At 48.1% G+C, this 18,770-nt stretch overlaps 1 protein-coding gene across 10 annotated transcripts in view; it reads left to right on the top strand.

The window, feature by feature from the left end:
* The window catches only part of DOCK3 (dedicator of cytokinesis 3), a 225,305-nt gene that overhangs the window by 40,058 nt on the left and 166,477 nt on the right, over positions 1–18,770 (top strand). The gene's annotated exons all lie outside the window — the stretch shown is intronic.

The following is an 18,770-nucleotide window of genomic DNA, read 5'->3' as shown; positions in this document are numbered from 1 at the left end:
AAAGCGTCTCATAATCCGGACAATCCTGTCATTTTACGGGAAATAAAAATTATATGTGAGGGCGGTTTGCCTTTTTTTTCTTTCTCGTGCCGCATCGTGAGGGCACGACGCTTGACGAGGCCGCGTTTATTCCGCGCTTGCGCGAGTGCAGGACATGCCCTCAGTCGTCGGTTCAATGGGGGCTCGACTTACATGGGCACTGCGCGTTACGCATGTCTCATGCCCGCTCAATTTGCTCCACGTTATGATGAAAAAGAGTGAACCGAATTTTTACGGATGAATTGGGAGAAAAACTAACAATATATGAAATATTGGGCCCTAGAAAAGAGAGTTCGGAAGATCTAAAAAAAAAAAATTCCTTTGTTTCGGATTGATCCCAAGGGATGATGTCACAGGAGATGATACCAGTTAATTGATAATTTCCGTGGTTTTCCCTACAAAAGTTGCATCACGTGGCATCGAGTGACGTCACTTTTGTTATCGCAAAGACATGTTCACTTGTTTTTATCGTGTAAGTTATTCAACATACACAAAAGATCCCAAATTGTGCCAACTAAAATCCAAATTTCCGAAATCCGAAATGATTTTATCTGAGACTCATCCCTCGCGCATGCCCACAATGGCTTCTCCGGCAGATTGTCTGTGGGCATTCATAAACAAATGTGTGCATGCCAGAAGAAAATAAAAAGTTATTTGTTCTAATAGTTTACAGAGGGCTTTTGACGGCAGAATTTTTTTTATGCTTTTGAGTCTTGGGATTTTTTTATTTTGAGAAATTGCCAACGTCAGTTGAAAGCGAAAGCATTGACCTCAACACAGTCGAGCCAATCGCCATGGCCAAACGCCACGCTGTAGGGAGCGGCAGAGTGTGATTTCATGAGCGTGGGTTTGCGTGCCATCTGGTTAAGTGCAGGGAGGTGAATATGTTGGATGACACTGATCTTGCGCCACCAGAGATCCAGATGGCAGCCTTAGCCACGAGCATATGAAAGCTATGAAACTCCAAACAGTCGTCTCTTATAATGTAAGGAGTTATCGTGAGTGTTTGGGAGTTTTCGTGCTCCGCTTGCTTGTCTGACACACCCAGTCACAAATAAAACATAGTTTTTTTTAAAAATCTAGAACTGCGATGCTAACCTTAGTGTAATGGTGAGTGCACTCAGAGGTTGCCTCTCGCGTGACAGTTCAAGCAATGGGCGAGTCGATCTGCTGGGTCATGTGTGGCGGAGCAAAACGTCGGTCCACCCAACTCTTCTCAAGACGTCTGTCCAACGTGGAAGAGTAGGCCAAGGTAACCCTCTTCCCATAGGATTGGGCAGGACACGTCAACTCGAATGGGTGACGGTGGAACGGAGGAGACGGATGATGGAATGGCAATGCAAGTGAGAGAACACAACCCTCCAGTGCATGATCTCCACAGAGTTGGAGGGATGAGTTCAATCCCTGTGAGGGATGGTGGCATCCTGGGAAGGCCGCCTTCCATCCGGCAGTGGCTAGCACCGCTTCTGCTGCTGCTGATGGTAATGATGATGGTGAGACTGTATATTTATTTTAATTCATATTCTGTTGAATGGAAGAAAAAAAACGTACGCTAGTCTGACGGTTTTCTCCAAAATTCGGTCCCTTAAACATTGGATAAGCCGTTGCGTAGAATCAATGAAATATACGTTAACGTTACTCTTCATTTGGCGTGCTGCTCATGCGTATTTGGTGAAATTGCATTCACGTTCTTTACGCAGTGACCCCCGTTTATTCCCACGACTGCGGATTATTAAGTTAGGCGTGATCAACAATGTCGTGAGACCTCTTCGGACTGCACGAATGGACAGCCAGCATCATGCGTGTAATGGTATTTCTGTGATGGCATACTTTCTTTCACGGTGTTTTATCTTGCGCGTAGAGGCTCTGGCCCCCGATTCCTGAACAAGTCATCTACAAATGCACTGTTTTTTTGAACAACTAATCACAACCCACTTGGAAGAAAATAGCGTTAAAAAAAAACACTTTTCACTCTGTTTGAACGAGGACCAATGTGCCCTGGATATTTACGCTTCTTTTAAAAGCTGACTCGTCTTTTCGAGAGCAATTGCAAGGCATTGTGTGCTTGCAGCCACGCGGGTGATCGCTGTACCATCCGCTTCAAGGACAATTTCATCCAAACTCGTGTTTCGATGAAAGTGTCACGCGGTATTTATCGACGGGGGCCACGTTGTTGACCCAGGGCACATTCACCCGTCGACACTTAACACAAAAACAACACCGTCAATAGCACTGCCATGAAGAAGACCGATATATATATTTACAGCAAGAGGAGATGTTTCAGGAAATGGCCACTAGCAGGGAAGGGCCACTATTATTTAATCACACCCGGCTTTAAACCTTTTGCGAAATGGTTCCGTACTGTTTACACAGTGACCCACTTTATTCCTCACGGATATGTCTGGGCCGCAGATTGCTCATGCATTATTATTGTTCTTCTTCGCAGTAGACAGAAGAGCCATCGCCCAAAACTTTCCCCTGTGCTATCATTTATTCTCTTTTACGACGAACGCATTGAGTCTTTTTGTTCGTGATCCGCGCCCCGTGCGCTGCCACCAACACGCTCGCGAACTTCTGCCCACGTGCCGCGCATCGTCGGCAATCACCTTTTAATTCTCTTGGGCTCAGGCACTTTTGGCGAAGTTCAGAGGCGGCGGACAGGTGGAACCGAGGGGGCTTGATCACTCTCGCGAAATGCCACGGCGCCTTGAAGCAACGAGACACTTCGTCCGTCAGTAGCGATCCAAATGCAGCCACTCGCGTGGGCAATCATCGAGCCGTTCGGCTTTGCCAAGTGGGTTGCGAGCGGGCCCGCGGATGACTTTGCTCCCACTGTGGTGTCGATTGATCTTTATTTTACGTGCCAATATCACCCCCGATGAACTAGGTATCGGCGCACATTGCAGCAGAATGGGAACGGCGCAACGGGCCTAGAGCAGGGGGAATGATTAAAAGGAAAACCGTCACGCCCTCGGTGTCAAGATATGATCAAGGCAAAGTGTTTAGCCAGCCCTGATCCCATAGTGGGAATTTCCATATTCTCATCGTGGGGCTTCAGTCAATCCATAAGTACATGAGCATAATCCGTGTATTATTTACACCGTGCCTCCCATGCACTACAGTCTGTTCTCCTGTAACACGATCATTGTGTTCCTGAAGAACGCCGCGTTATGGAAAATTGGCATTATAATAAATAATATAGAGGTAAAGCACAGTCTGCGATAACACGGAAGATGCGTACGCAGGCTGTACAAAGACTGAGGTGCGTGGGTAGCTGTAGAAGCATCCAGCAGCATCCCAATGCCTTGTGGGATGATGCTACTGTAATAAACCCCGTTGAGACGACGTCGGGAATTGAGAATTCTTTATTCAGTTTCGTTCACAGCTTCCACCACAATCGTTCCTCCAGTTCCCTTGCTCTCTCACGCTGCTGGCTGACAGCGTGAGAGAGAGAGAGACTGCCGCGACCCGCCACGTGGCAGGCTCCGGACCACGGCACCAGCCACGTGGCTTCCTCCTTCGTTCCTCCGCACACTGACCACGTGCTGTCCTTCTCCGCCCTTTTTTATCCCTGGCCCACGTGATGCCCCGCAGCCAATCCTCAGCCACACCTCTGGAACTTTCCCGAAGCTACTGTACGGCTCCAGGGCCATGCCCCTGGCTCGACTCCCCATTGGTTGCGGGCTGAGGCCGGCAGAGCCCATCATTATCATCCAGGTGTAACCTCACATTACAACTACACTGAGGCAGCCGCACAACCACTTACTCCTGCTCGCGCGACATAGTTCCTTTTGATTTAAAGCTTTCGTGACTGCAGGGATTCATATTCTTGGTTCTTTTAGTAAAGTCACGTGACTTTACCGAAAGAACCAAGAATATAGTTAGTTCCGTCCGCTCCATTGCGTTATATCCAATTCACATTTGCGTTCTAAAAAATGTGTTCCCAAATTACATACCTCGCGTTATATCCAATTTTATGAAAACCGCGTGGCGTTGTAGGAGGACAGACTGCACCTCTCCAAGCGACAGGACAACGAGGGGTGACTTTCCCAGAGAGTAGCGCAGTGGTCCTCACTCGTCATCAATCACCGGAAGGCTAAATTATTGCCTGAGTTGACCCACGACCACTGAGATTTGAACTCATAACCTTGCCGGATGCTCATCTCTGGCACTCTTACTTATTCAAACAGAAATTTCATTGAATTGCCGCAATTCCGGGTCATGATTTCATCTGAGGAATAATATATTATTTTCATTGCGTGCATTGCCGTTCGTTAATTATTGGTCGCGTGAATAATTAACACGTATTAAGCACAATTACCACCAGTGGTGTAGTTTTTTTTGTTTCAAATAAAATTTTATTGTTGTTTAACCCAAGTGAGAACTCACGAGATCACGATGCATCTCCGCTCATTTCTCTAGAACTGCTTTTTGTGTTTTAGTTTGGTGTCCTTCCGCCACACCTCCAATCAGCGCGGTTGGATACGTACGGTACGAAGGAAGTTCAACATACACACGCGTGCATTTGCAAGGGCGACCTGGGGCATCAGTCTGCCGGTAGGCGGCAACGATTCCGATGCGTAATCCCCAGATGAGCAAATTCGCTGCGCAACTTTCGACGCCGGCACACAGAGTGGCCTACTCTGGTGAATGACACGAGGCCAGCTTCACCGTCCACTCTGAAGCAGACAGTGCCTACTTATTAGTAGTAGTATCAGTACGGTTATTACACAGACCGCAGTACAGGGACTCCTCTACTTACGAACGAGTTTGGTTCCAGAGGTCTCTTCGTCAGTCGATTTGTTCACGAGTTTAACTTTACTCCTGTCGATTCCGAACGTGTACACCAATGGCTTTAAAAGTTGTATAGTCTCCTGTAGATGCAGATGCCACTGGTTCTTCACGTTCTGCAGATGTAAATGCCACCGCCATCTATTGCGCGGCGGTTGAACTTGCGACTCTCGGTCCGAAAAGGCAAGTGAACATACGGACAGGTTTGTTCGTATCTCTGAAAGTTCGTAAGTTGAAGGTTTATATAGTAGAGCAGTCCATGTATTAACCAGGGCGGCCACTGGTTTTGAACCGTGAACCCTCCGCAACGAGCAGCGAACCACGGTACCGTTTGGCCACGTCACCAGCACAGTGTGGGGTTGGCATGGGCCTGGTGCAAGGAATTCAATGGAGGTCTCACTCCTGTTGTCTAATTCCTCCCCCCCACTTGACCACCGACCTCCTTCACAGGCTAGCACCTGAGCCTCCTCTGGCCTTCAGTTGCACTGCCTCCTTACTCGATATCAATGCCACTTATAAGTACGTATGTTGGACTTCTTTCGCACCGTACGTAGCCAACCGTGCTAATCAGAGGTGGCAGGGGAAGGACGACAAACTAAAGGCGAAAAGCAGTTCTAAAGGAATTAGTTTTCAATTTAGATGATTTAAAAGTGCGTAGCTCCAGTGGCTTCCTAATAGCGGAAGGAAGAGTGTTCCAGACGGCCGCAGAAGCGCATCTGAAGGCGCGCGATGCGGTGACCACCGTCTTTGTTTGATGGTTTTCCAAAACCTCTGCGAGGATGACCGGAGTTCGCTTGATGGTTTATCCTCCTTAAAGGAGGATATAAATACTAGCTTCTATCAATTATTAAACTAGCTCTTTGGGCACATCTCTAGATCCAGAAACCTATCCATAATTACCCCACAAGGCACCAATAAGGGCAAAATAAAAATAGAGACTTGGAGGCTTTGGAGCACTGCAGAGCGGTTGGGCTTAACGCCACAACCAGCTGGTGGAGGGAGATCACGATCAGAGTTGTCAACACAGAGCCCCAATGACCTCGTCGTCATGGGAGAGAGAGGGGACCCATGAAATATTGCAACGCCCCTAGCGGTGTTAATTAATTTTAAAGAATCGCGTTTTTTTTTCCGCACTAGCGCAATTTGACGCAAGCTTCGCGAGTGTGAGAATTGATATTGACGGACGAATCGATTCGTTGTCGCCTCCCAAACTAACCATGGAACGTGACCAGCACGGCGGTTTAGAGCAATGGATCGGGCAGTTGGTGTGGGCAGGGTGGTGTAAGCGTGGGTAGGAGAAGCGTCCCGTGAATGTTAACAGGATCTGTCGGACTGCAGTGCTGAACTGAATTCAGGTCAAGGATCAAATTGGATTTCAGTGTATTACGCCTCTATGTCGGGCTGGAACATTCAAATGTGCATCACATTTTGCAGTGCTCTTGTCGCATTTTTTGTTAATAGGTTTCTCGTACATTTATTGCGCTTTTGCCTTTAATCCTTGCTCATTCCTTTATTTAGCCAAGTGGGGTTTTTATTTTGGCTTTCGGTGTGGCTATAATTGCCTTTGAACGAGCAAATGAATGAACAAATGAAGAACAGGAGGTGACAACATCGGCGGAAACACATTTTATATCATCCATTCATTCGCAACCCTTTTTGTAATTCCACTGCTGGATTAAGGCCTTCGCCATGCTGTATTCGTCTTGGGGGGGGGTGTTTTTCCATACTTCGCCACGCTGGTCAGTGCGGGTTCCCAGGACCACGTCAGATATGACCTGCTGTTACGTAACCTTTACCCGGGAATCAAACTGAGCTCGCTGGGTTCGTAGCGCAGTGCAAGAACCACCACACCAGTGCGTTCCGTTCAATGCGATTGGCACAAATACATATTTCACTCGTTGTTTTTACAACGACATTTTACCTAATTTATTAAAATTGGATTCCTACAAGTTCTACGGCTCTCCCGATACATTTTCCGGTGATTTCGCGCCCTGATCGGCACGATGTCTGACGTTTCGTGCCGAGAGCTTCTCTCCGAAACTGGATCTACATATTCGTGCTGAACGATGCATAGTACACCGCCCCCCACCACCACCTCCGCAGTTGCTCATGGTAGTTACTCTCGAAGTCAGTTCCCTTTTGTTACTCTATATATGTGTATGTAGAATTCCTTTCGCCTCCTACGTAGCCAACCGTGGAGGTGCGGGGGAATGGCAACAAAGCGAAACACAGCGGCGAGCAATTCTAAAGAAATTAGTCGGTCAATCTATATGATTTGACCGTGCATCACTCCGTTTGCTTTCGAATACGGCAAAGAGGGAGAGCGTTCCAGACGGCCGCAGAAGCGCGTCTGGATAGCGTGCGGCCAGCCCCCCACCCCCCAAAAACAATCGTTGCCAGCGTGCTCAACGCCACCGAGAAAGCATCGTTTGGGGGCCACAGTCTGCGACCGGCACGCGGCACGCCAAGGTGACTGCGTGTGGTTGTTGTTGACCCCCCGCAGAGTCGGTTGGACCACCTCCCACACTCTACCCTGGGGGGGGGGGGGGGGGTTCGTGCCGCTTGACGTCCGCACAGCGGCAGCTCGACACGTCGAGTCGCATCTGCGCGACATTTCCCGCATCTAAAATCGGAAGCGCGGTGACACTTCGCTTATTGTAGGGCGCATCGGCTGCAGCGTTAAATACCCCCCACACCACCACCCCTCTTTGCCACCTCCACCCCCCCCCCCCCGCTCCTCTCCCACCCTGAGATGTTGCTCACAAGTCGGGGTTACTCCTCAATGTGACGCGATCGCTCCAAGATGCGTTGGCGAGAATCGTCGCGTGTGGATGCCACTGCGAGCTAGCGGAGCAGTCACTCCATTCTCGGCTCGGGGGAGTGTGGCAATCGGTCAGATTGGGGCCCCAATGTTTGATTCGTCTCCCACGCTCGCACCTCGAGGCGATCCTATACCGCGGCTCCCCTTGCCCCATCGCATCATCGTTGCGCTCGCCGTCTCGAATATTTAACGCTGTCGGGGCGAAATGCAGCCGCGACAGCTCCGTAGTTACCTCTTTGCAATGTTGCGCTGCTGCTCTAAAAGAATCAAAATACAGACGTGGAACGTAAATGAAAGAAGCATTTTCATTAAAAAAAAGCATAAAGTAAACCGCATTTTAAATAAGTGTTGTTGTTCTTTTACACTGTTGTCGAAAACACAACGGATGTCAATGGGGCCCCAACTCGTAGCTTTGACCACCAGGGCGGGGGGGTGGGGGGTAAGGAACCCCCTGCCTGACCCCCACACTCGCACACCGCGACTCGCTGCGATGGATGGGAGCGCCGCGCTCGTCGGCCGAGCGTGCCCCAACTTACTTGGCTCGACCCAGGCGACTAATGGGCAAGATCGCCTCGAGCGATGATTCGTGTTGCAAACAAAATAGATCCGTGCAGAGAGAGAGAGAGTAAACATGTCGTATTTAAGATAGAAGTACCCATACTTTCGGCAAAGTCACGTAGAAGGGAAATAATAAAATAATAAAAATAAAACATAATAAAATACAATTCTCACGACGTTTCGGCCACAACACAAGCAGCCGTCCTCAGGTGAAGAACAGGGCTGTCGGAAAGACAGCGTCTGAATTCATTCATTCATTCAGACGCTGTCTTTGCGGGCGAAACGTCGTGAGAATTGTATTTTATTATGTTTTATTTTTATTATTTTATTATTTCCCTTCTACGTGACTTTACCGAAAGAACCAAGAAGATGAATCCCTGCAGTCACGAAAGCTTTAGATCGAAATGTACCCATACTTTACCCCAGCACACGTGACCTGCAGAGGGGGGTGAAGAGGTTATTTTGAAAAAGAAAACGAGCAGCATTGTTTCAGCTGCCACGCCAGACGATCAAAACCAACGGGGAGCAGGGAGGGGGGAATTGGCATTCAGGAAACTAACCACATGGTGTCCACTGCCGTACCAGGAGTCGATCTGACGACTTTTGTGCTGCAAGTCCAACGTACGAACGACGCGGCAGCGTCCCTCTCGTGTCAATCGTTTTTGAAGTGATTACGTAGAGAGAGGTCCGTTTAATTTTAGTGTGAAATACGAATGTGTTTTTTTTGTCCCTTTGTACGCCCAAAACAACTCTAAAATTGAATTCCGTTCCCGTGACGTGGCTCTTTGGACAAACGATTTACATGCCTACAATCACCCCACCCCCAGCCAGCACATTACACAGCTGAGCTACAGACAAATTATACTTGTGAGCGGTTGCGCGAATTCTCACCTCTTTAGCTCGGAGGCTGCGAGGTCATTTTTGGTTGCTTTGCTCGTTGTCTGCGCGAAAATTATCCAAGTGCCATTTGTCTACGTGCGACCCAGAGCCTTATTTTCAGTGTTCTTAGATCCACGACCCTCGGGGGAATTACACCGAAGCCACGCCTCAGTCACTGATTGATGTGTCTCCTGGACATTTGGGTCGGATCGTAGAACGGGATGTACTATCGCAGGCATGAATGACGTTTTATGCGCTGTAGTGGGGTGTGGGGGGGTAGCATAATTGTTAGCGGGCTGCACTCCGAACCCGGTGGCCCTGATTTCAATTTCTGCTCCACGGCTAACATCGGTGGTGAGTGATATCTGAACGTGACCCCCCCCCACTCCCGCTCACCACCCTCCACGGACCAGCACGGTGCAGTAAGGTCAAGAGCTGCCGTGACTGCAGCGCTGATTGGAGAGGGGAGCGGCGGCATTGCAGAGGGCTGCTAATGATAAACATTTCAAATATAGATGTTATATAATGGAGGTGGAGCGTGACTACTGTCGAAGCGTATTGTTTGAAAACGCCATGTGCCTGCGACACAAACTAAGATTCCCCCATATAGCATTATTCAAAGACTGTGTTGAGCAAGTGCTGTGAGCGAGTAGCACCTGTGAAGGCCGGCACGGCACACGAGGAGGTGCGGTGGCCAGCACCGGGTGTTTAATGCACAATGCACCAGGTACTCATTTTAGGCCGAGTCGACCTAGGGGAGGCCCAGGACCACAGCAGATAATCGTCACTGGCGTTGACCGTGAGCGGGAATCGTACTCGGGGACGCGGGGTTCGGAGCCACGTACTTTTGAATCTAGATTTGAAAATGAATTTCTTTAGAACTGCTTTTTGCGTTTAGTTTGTCGTACCCCGCCCCAGCACCTCCGATTGGCACGGGTCAGCTACGTGCGGTGAGAAAAAAGTTCAACATGCATGCATACACACGCGCTAGCCGCTGCACCACCGCCACTCAGTTCTGCACAGACAACACGCACAGAGACAACGCGCACAGAGACAACACGCACAGAGACAACACGCACAGAGACAACACGCACAGAGGCAACACGCACAGAGACAACACGCGCACACCGCTGGGAAGGCTCGAGTTGACCACGTCGGAGCTGCCCTGCCTTGGCCTCTTGACGCCACTTGCACCGGGGTGGAGGTGGAGCTAGCTCACCATGAGCGGCGAGCGGTTTCTTCTTACTTTTTCTTCTTCCTCTTATTTTTATTTTTCTTATTCTTCTTCTTCGTGGCGTTGCAGCGGGAAAGACTTTTCAACTTGGGCGGCCTTCCAAGACGCGCTTCTGCTGTGGGTGCGAGCGTGGGATTTTTCACACTCCCCCCCCGCCGCTCACGTCCAAGCGCTCCCTGGACGCTGATTAATTCTGCGGCGTGCGGCATTGACTCATCGACGACGACGACAACGATGTATTTTTGGAGATCCTCGGCACCGCTCTCGCTCCCGAACGCTCGTTAGGGTTTTGAGAATTTCTCTCCCGTGCCTCGCGAACGTGGCAAGCAAATGACTCATCTAATACAAAACAAAATTGGAGGCAGATTCTGTAATGCTCCTAAATGACCTGAGCGATTTTGTTATCAGAATTTGTAAGTAATTTAATAAGAAGGGTAATGTATTTTTCTCATATCTTTTTTAGCATTTATGCACGGATGCTTTGAATCTCATTTCCTCTCGTTTCTCAAGTAGGTCCGTCGCGAAAAGGGTTTTCCAATTCCCTATTTGTCCGCCATAAGGCGGTGTTAATGAATGCAGTGGCAATGCATTTTTCGTCCTTGTCTTTTTTTTTACGCAACTACCAATGCAGTCGATTCCCCTTTGCCTCATTCACCCATTCGTGCCGCCCTTATGCTGGCAAAGCATGACCCACTTGAATTCTCGGGTACGGTCAGGCAGGAGGAATTTACTCCGGTATTCCCTCGTTATTCACGAACTTGCTGATTTTGGCTGTCCGCGAATCGCAGCTGGAACTCGACACGACTGCGACACCGTCGGTACAGAGATACAAAGTGATAAGATGAAGCGATGAGACGGAATGTGATGCGAGAAAGGGATGAGATTAAGTGCTGATGATATGCAGCCTTATCATAATTTAAAGTTAGTTAATTTATAAACTATTATGAAAAAAAAATTCCCATGTATTTAATATATTACTTACGTATTTATTTAAAGTAATTCATTTTCGTGGGCCAATATCATCATCCACGAAATTTGCCATTAGCAAGCATCTCCGGAACGTATCTCTCACGAATAACGGTGGGCAATACTGTTCATACACCACTATACACAACAGTGTACACACTGCACATGCGATCAAGAGATTAACAGCAGCACGTTGACAGCTCTTGCGGGAAACTCGGGGCTCCTTCAAATCGTTCCCAACGATCTCCGTCGGCCGCTCTTTGTCTGCGTTCAAGGCCGTGCCCTCCGAAACGCCCGCAATCTGGCGGATGACGGTTCGAGAAGCGTGAACGGGGGGCAACGAGAGACGGACGTTGAGATCGTCCAAACGACGACAATCTGCGCGGGCCACGAGGAGCGACGAACGCACGGAGTGGATGGAAACCCTTCCCCGGGCTTCGTGTGACAATCGCGTCGTTGCAATCACTGACCCTCCGCCACGGTAATAATCTATCTCTCTCTATCGAGGGAAAATGTATAATCAATGGCGAACGCGTCTCTGAAACGGGAGCCCCCACGAGAAGGATCTTGAAGAGAACGGTTGCGGCTCTGTGATTTAGTTTTGTGCGTGTGCACAGCGTTATTTTTTCGTTGCAATTTGCGAGGTGGATTCGCGTGACGAATGAACCGGCGTATCAAGATGCAGTGCAAAGTGGCTGGACCTGCGTCACTGCGTAAAGGGAGACACGCATGTGTGTGTGTGTGTGTTCTCTACAGTGTGGGGAGCGGTAGTGTAGTGGTTAGCGCTATGCTGCGCTACGAACTCGGCGACACGGGTTCGATTTCCTCTCACGGCCAACACCAGTGAAGATTATCTGAACCTGTCCCGGGCCTCCCCTAGGTCGACTCAGCCTCAAATGAGTACCTGGTGTGGTGTGTAAACATCGCCACTGGGGAGACAAAGGCGATCGGGCGTGGTGCTGACCCACCCACCCCCTCGTGTACCATTCCGGCCTTTATAGGTGCTCGCTAACAGCACTTGCCCCTACAGTCTGTTAAGGCTATACGGGAATCTGTGTTTGTTCTGTACAGCTAGTTGTGATAGTTTGACAAGATATTGGTGTACGTTTACAAAGCTGACATCTGTCTGTAGAAGGGGATAGAGGTTTAGTTGTACGGACAATGGCACGCTTTGTTTTGTCGTGCAGCGGAAGATTTCTCCTCCGTGGTTGGGAATGCTCCCTCCTCCCTCCCCTCCCAAGCCAGCAGTGTTCTTGGCTCTCTGTCCTGCTCCTGGCCAAGTCTAAGTTCATATCCAGTTCCTAGGACCCTGCAATGAACGCGCCTCACCAGGCCGTGCAACATTTTGAGGCGCGGTTATATTTAGACGAGAGATATTCATAAACATACGCACAATGCCTGTAAGTCCGGATATTTTCAAATCCACGTTGCAATACAACACGGCTTTCCATCGCATTGTAACGTCTGCTTCTCGTACATCGTTACTGCTCCTACACTTTAAGCCTCGGTGGGTTTCACCTTCGTGTCTGTTTAGCTTAATTCAGTTCCGAGTAGAAGCGGCGCTCTGCTTGAAACTCTGTGCCCTCTGTGGAGTGAAATTCGCATTCTTAAGGCACCTGACGAGAGCAATCGAAGGCAGTAGATACCGTAAACTCAGCAGTGGGTGATGATGTACATGGCCAGAGACAAAGATCCTCCCACATCGCCGTAACAAGGCTCTCGAGGCAAGTGCTTATTAGCAGGCACCTCTGGAGGCCAGCATGGCACACGAGGTGTTGGGGGGGGCAGCACCACGCCCGACACACACACGCGGTCGAACGTGCATTTTGTATATTCACGACGGTTATGGATTTTCATTCGTTGCCTCTTACGTCGTTAAGTGGAACGTGGTGTCATTTCACAGGTAAGCCCCCCCCCCCGCCCATACTCCTTTTCCACCGGCACATCCAGGCCAAGCCAGAACAGGGCCCTCTCATTGCACGGCTGCTTGTCCACTATTTTCTGTGCCAACCAAGGCCAGGAGCGGTGGCTAATGGTGCATTCATTGCGCGTAGCATCAGTCGGTATGTTGTGAGAACACTCCTTCGCCGCGTCATGTATATGCGTCTCAACGCGATCATTTGTTGCGACATCAGTGGCAACGGCTCGGCTTCTGCAGTGGAAACACGACCTGGCACCTCCTCTGAGTCACGTGGGTCAGGCATAGCACGGCTGTACAGTGCAAAAGATGCACTGCTGTGACTAAGACATATCATAACCATAATTCACCACACCCCCAGAAATTTGGTGAATTTTCACGTGATTTGATTCAAGAATCGATCGTTTTTGTATTTTTGGTGTTTTCTTCGTTCAGTTCACGAGCCTACAATATAACACGAGCCTTTAGAACTGCTTTTTGTGTTTAGTTTGTTGTCCTTCCCCCGCGCCTCCGATTAGCACTGTTGGCTACGTACGGCGCGAAAGAAGTTCAACGTACATACAAACGTTAGCATATCGTCGTCTTCGTGGGATGGCTGCAAGCTGGGTTTGATTTCTGACCACAGCGCAACATCAGTGGAGAACCGGTGCTGAACACCCTCGTTGCCGACCGTCGTGGTGAAGTATGGTGAAGAATCCACCACCGCCGTAAAAGGTGTGGGGAGCCCTTCATCCAGCAGTGCGTTGATAAAGGCTGTCCATTAAATTACACGTCATTTTGTTTTTAAATAGAATTTGCATAAAAAGCAGGCAAATCGATTCTCGGACGCACAAACCTATTTCAGTGGATGAATCGACGCCATTTACATCTGTTTAAACAGCCTGAATATCGATCGCCAGCATGAGCGATGATGCCAAGCATGCGGTAAGAAGATGATGGCATTGCCTGGTGGTTAGCACGCCACGCCACGACCTCAGCAGCCCAAGTCTTGATTCGTGGCCGTGCAGACCAGCCGCCCGCCGGTCTACGAATCCTCGCTTTTGTCACCGTTTAGGCTGCCTCGGTGTAAACTGAGCACCTGGAGAGGCGTTTCATCATTAGCATGCTGAGCTTTGCGGACGCTGGCTAAATGGACTCGCCCGGACAGCCTGTGCCGGCGAAACGAGGGGGTCCGTGACCATGCTCACACACTCAATCGGGCAGGTCACTCTCATGCGTGTAATTGAACAAGCACTTCTTATTAAAGCTTTCCATTGTGCTCTTCGACTTGGTCACTGGGATTCATTTTTAGCTCAACGCGTTGCGTGTCCCCTTGGTAATGTTCATACACTGGACGCTGCTTGTAGCTCACATCAGTGGCGCGTGTGTGCACAGGCAACGGCGATCCAGATTGTCTTGGACCAGCAGGCTCGACAGACGAGACTAGGTCCGTGGCCGTGGGTGCGTTGGCACCAGTGCCGGATTATTCTAGTAGCAAAAGTAGCTACATATGCTACGGGCCCTGCGCACTTTCAAGGGCCCCGGCGCGAAATGCTTTCAAGCTATCAATTTCGGTTCAGTGATTCTGCACTTGCTCTATTACTATAGTACTATACCGCCTTCAATTTTTATGAACGACTGGGTGTTTAAGGTTAGCGATTTATCATATTATCTGGCTGCATAGCAAATGAAAAAATACAATAATTTTACTATACAAATAAAAAATATGTGTTTTAATATTTGTGTTTTTTCTTATTTAGGGCCCCTTTATAACATATGCTACAGGCCCCGCACTAGCTTAATCCGGCACTGACTTTGGGTGCCTCTGAGCCACCGCCTGTGGTTGATTAAACGAGTGCGGTGACTTCCGAAGCGTCGTCATCACCCGCCCGCCCGCCCGTGGCTTTTGGCCATCGCTCGGCTCATTTTGGCCGCTGTTCGGCATCGAGTGGCACAGCTTGACGGCAACAACCGCAACGCGCACCCCACCCACGGCGCGGCAAGCCGCGGGCTCGCCACGCATCCACGTGGCCGGTGGTTTAGAAGGGAGGGGGCGGTTAGTGGGTAGCGGTTGTGCTGACCCAGTGGGGCCCCCGAAGCAGAGACGAATGGAGCGTGGGCTACAGGGCCACGCGTGCTTTCCACTTCTCGACCAGGCTATGGTTTTCATCCGTACTGCAAACACTCGTGTATGTGGGTGATATAAAAAAAAACGCGTCGTTTTTCAACACAATTGTTGCGTTGTTTTGTTTGTTTAGTTTTGGCGGTGATGCGGCTTTGCGGAAGCACGTTTTCGCCGATTCCGGCGGTTCAATCATTCCAGCGGCCGCCCCGATTAATACCGCGGCGTGCATTAACCACAACAACACTGCGCGCCGTCTGTTTCACAGCGGATGTTAAAGATCCTGGGACGTTAGTCTCAAGAGTAGCTCCCTGGGTGGCCGGCGTCAAGATATAGGCACGCGACAGAGATGCAAAGAAAGATGTCGACAAAAGTAGAGGCGTGGTTAGATGTGAAAAGAGAGATGCAGGTGCTGTAGAAATTATAAATTGGCTGTTTATTTTAATTAGCTTATTGTGTTTCGAATTTTGAGCCGCTATTGGGTTATACCTCTATTTATTGTCATTAATTCATGGGGGGAGGGGCCGAGGGGAGGGAGAGCAGGGCGGGGGGCCCTTCCTTGAGCATCTTGGGGCCCCCTATGCTTTGGCTTTGCTCGCTTTCGCGATCGTCATGGGATTGCACGAAGGGGGCCCGGCGCGCCCATCGACAATCGATCTCCTCGGCGCGCGAGAAATAAAAACGAAGAAATATCCATGCCAGTGCTGACCACCATGGAAACACCGTCGGGACACGAGGCGCGCCGCTGTTAACCCCGCACGGGGATCGGCCGCCCCTACGCAGTCGCGGTCTTTTCCGTCACGCGGCCATGTAAATAACAGTTTAACACGTAGGCTTTCGCGACCAATGTTATTCATAATCAACGTTTTTGGGTTTAGATCGCGTTATTTATAAATGTGTCGTAACCCTCCACCACCCGACACGGCCAATCAGTAAAAATGTGTCACGTTGACAAAAGACAAATAGTTCACTGCTTTAGCCCACCGGTGTGTTGAAGCCACAACATTTACAATTTGAGTACGACGTTTCGCTGGTAATTGCATCCAGCATCATCGGGCAATTCGCCAGAATGGTGAGGCTCTGCTGTGTCTCCCGTTCTTATATAGAGCAGCAGCAGGGTGACGTCATCATTAACTCATTAACTCATCAGGTGCAAAGATTCAAGGGGGGAGTGATTGTAATTATATACTAGATTAGTAATCAGGCTATTGTTACGATGCGAGTTGTAGATTAGTAATCATTTGGAATGTGTTTTATTGTGATTATGCTACATTAGTAATCAGTTAGTGTTTGTTTCCCTTATAAGGAATTGTAATGTATCTTATTTAATAATACGCTTCCAGGCCGCACTAAGCCTGTAGCTGTCTGAGCGATTAAAGTTATTTCTGTTTCTCTCAATTTCAATCGATTCTCTAATTAGTGATGTCACGAGCCGATTATGATAATAAAATTAAAGATTTATTAGAGGAAAGTACCTACATTAAAATTAAACGAGATCCAACTAATACTTTGGAACGTAAGACTACTGCAATCATTGCAAATCCATTAATCCCAAAAAATGAGCAATTCCTAATTAAGCCAAGGGCTTCAAAACCACCTAGACTGTATGGGCTACCAAAGATCCATAAAGTCGGCATCCCTTTACGACCTATAGTCAGTACAATTGGCTCTGCCACATATAAATTAGCAAAATATGTAACTAAACAAATACAGCCTTACATCGGTAGGACATCATCATTCATAAGAAATTCAGAACATCTTGTGAATATGATCAAAGATATTAAACTTAACCCTAATGATATTTTGGTGAGTTTTGATGTGATTTCGCTATTCACTAAGGTTCCAGTGAGCGAGTCGCTTAAATTACTTGATACACTGGTAAAGAATACAGGTTTACCAAAAGATATTCCGAAACTCGCAGACCATTGTTTAAATAACACTTACTTCTTATGGAGAGGCGAATTCTTTAAACAAAGGGAGGGAGCAGCAATGGGCTCTCCTTTATCTCCTGCTATAGCAAATTTGTACATGGAAAACTTTGAAACCAGAGCACTTGCCTCGAGCACATTAAAACCATCCTTTTGGTTTAGATATGTGGATGACACTTTGGTTGTCTGGCCACATGGTAAAGATACACTTAGCGATTTTCTAAATCATCTCAATGCACAAAACCCGGCCATTCAGTTCACCATGGAAATGGAGGTGAATAACACACTCCCGTTCCTGGATATTTTACTTGGGCATGGCCTAAATGGTAAAATAACACACAGTGTTTACAGAAAGCAAACGCACACTGATGCCTATCTGAATGCAGATTCGCATCATCACCCAGCTCAGAAATCCTCTCTTATCAAGACGCTCATACATCGGGCTAAAACAGTGTCAGGTGGTGAAAGTCTAGTGAGAGAGATTAAACATGTTAAAGAAGCACTAAGACAGAATGGCTACAATAATGCTCAAATTAACAGAGCACTAAAAGCCAAATCACGATCGCAAAGCAACACTGCTGAAAGCGATCAGATTATTAAAACAATAAAAATACCATTTATCTCAGGAGTAACTGACAAATTAGCCCGTGTTTTGCAAAAGCAAAACATTACAGTAAGATTTGGTACAGTACACAAAATTCAACAACTAGTAACGTGCACTAAAGACGAATTACCTAAATTATCAACAGAGGGTGTATATCGGATTAATTGTGTATGTGGCAGATGCTATATTGGACAGACAGGGCGTAACGTTAGTGTAAGACTAAAAGAACACCAGAGAAATATTAAACTATCACAAACACAACTGTCGGCAGTGGCAGAACATGCATGCCAACAGGGACACTCAATTGATTTTGACAACGTGGAAGTGTTGTGTAAAACTAGTTACTACTGGCAAAGACTAATTAGAGAATCGATTGAAATTGAGAGAAACAGAAATAACTTTAATCGCTCAGACAGCTACAGGCTTAGTGCGGCCTGGAAGCGTATTATTAAATAAGATACATTACAATTCCTTATAAGGGAAACAAACACTAACTGATTACTAATGTAGCATAATCACAATAAAACACATTCCAAATGATTACTAATCTACAACTCGCATCGTAACAATAGCCTGATTACTAATCTAGTATATAATTACAATCACTCCCCCCTTGAATCTTTGCACCTGATGAGTTAATGAGTTAATGATGACGTCACCCTGCTGCTGCTCTATATAAGAACGGGAGACACAGCAGAGCCTCACCATTCTGGCGAATTGCCCGATGATGCTGGATGCAATTACCAGCGAAACGTCGTACTCAAATTGTAAATGTTGTGGCTTCAACACACCGGTGGGCTAAAGCAGTGAACTATTTGTCTTTTGTCAACGTGACACATTTTTACTGATTGGCCGTGTCGGGTGGTGGAGGGTTACGACACATTTATAAATAACGCGATCTAAACCCAAAAACGTTGATTATGGATGTAAA

Source organism: Lampetra fluviatilis, chromosome 40 (genome assembly GCF_964198595.1).
Source record: "Lampetra fluviatilis chromosome 40, kcLamFluv1.1, whole genome shotgun sequence".
Taxonomy (NCBI): Eukaryota; Metazoa; Chordata; class Hyperoartia; order Petromyzontiformes; family Petromyzontidae; genus Lampetra; species Lampetra fluviatilis.
The sequence above is the reverse complement of the archived record's forward strand: the minus strand, read 5'-3'. Positions and strand labels throughout refer to the sequence as shown.